Here is a 1496-nt window from a genome sequence, read left to right on the forward strand (position 1 = left end):
GTTGGTGATGGACAGGGAGGCCTGGCATGCTGCAATTCATGGGGTCACAAAGAGTCGGACATGACTGAGTGACTGAACTGAACTGAACCCAGATCTGGTAATTTGCCCTGGGGATAGGGTGGTTACAGATCCCTGGCCCTCCACCACTCCAAGGAGTACTTGCCCTGACTATTCACATTCCTGTGAAAGAATATTAATCTTTCTCCAAACACTCCTTGGTCCTGCCCCCACTGCAATACTTTGGAGTAGGCCAGAGCCCTGGTGGCTCAGTGGTAAAGAATTTACCTGCAACGCAGGAGACTCAGTTTCAATCCGTGGGTCAGGAAGATCCCCTGGAGTAGGAAATGGCAGCCCACTCCCATATCCTTGCCTGGAAAACCCCATGGACAGAGGAGCCTGGTGAGCTACAGTCCATGGGGTTGCAAAAGAGTCGGACATGACTTAACAACTAAACAACAACAACACAGCCTAGTAGTGCTCATTCTCGAGGGTGTCTGGCCTTGCAATTACAAAAGCCCATCACAGTGATAAAGATGGATGGAAAGGCTACAAGGCTTCTTTCTTGTCCCAAGACACATCACTAAGTTTCCAAGTAGCTCAGGGAGGTAGGTAAGAATTGGTAGGTGGAAGGATGCTATTTATAGAGCCCAAAGTGCAAAACTTGAACTGAGAGACACCAGTCAGGGATATCCAAACTGCTCTGATAATCCTTGTATAGCCTGAGCCCTGATCCTCAGCCTGTGGGTTTTGACTTTTGCTGCTGGCCACTCTGCTTCCTGGAGTGCTACAGTCCATGGGGTCTCAAAGAGTTGGACATGACTTGGCGACTGAACAACAACAACTCTGCTTTCTGCAGTGAGGTTCCCTCTCTGATTAATTTCCAGGTTAAAAAAAAAAAGAAATAAAAATTTCCAGTCAAATAAACTAGATTGACCCTCCCTGCCACTCTGCCTCTCTCTCCCACCTCCCTACCCCCACATTCTACTCCCATCCCCAGAAACAAACAAACAAAAACACAAAACTAAAGTAATCTTGAAGCCAAGTTCCACTAAGCACTGGACAACTTACTGGTTTCTCTTCAAGACATCCCTAGAGTCGAGTCAAAATGGTGATTGAAAATCTACATTTCCAAGGTCACTTATTGATTCAGCATACAAATGTTTCTTGAGATCCTATCATGTGCGTGACACTCCATTCTACAGGGCTCAAACATGCCCCCGACACCTTTTCAATGTGTTCAAATTCTAAAATATTCAGATAAGACCCCAAATAACACTAAGATGGACAAGAATAGTATTAATCAGTGGGGGAGTTGATAAGGGGATTCAGACAAGAGGAAGTACACTCTCTGAGAGGAGGATCATAACATAAGACTTTTTGGGAGGAGGTGACATTTTAAGCTGAATCTTTAGGGAGAATTGAAACAATTTTTTATGCATAAAAACTGTCTATGCTATGCTATGCTAAGTCACTTCAGTTGTGTCCAACTCTGTGCG

Source organism: Bison bison, unplaced genomic scaffold, assembly GCF_000754665.1.
Source record: "Bison bison bison isolate TAMUID 2011002044 unplaced genomic scaffold, Bison_UMD1.0 scf7180017849645, whole genome shotgun sequence".
NCBI classification, from domain to species: Eukaryota; Metazoa; Chordata; class Mammalia; order Artiodactyla; family Bovidae; genus Bison; species Bison bison.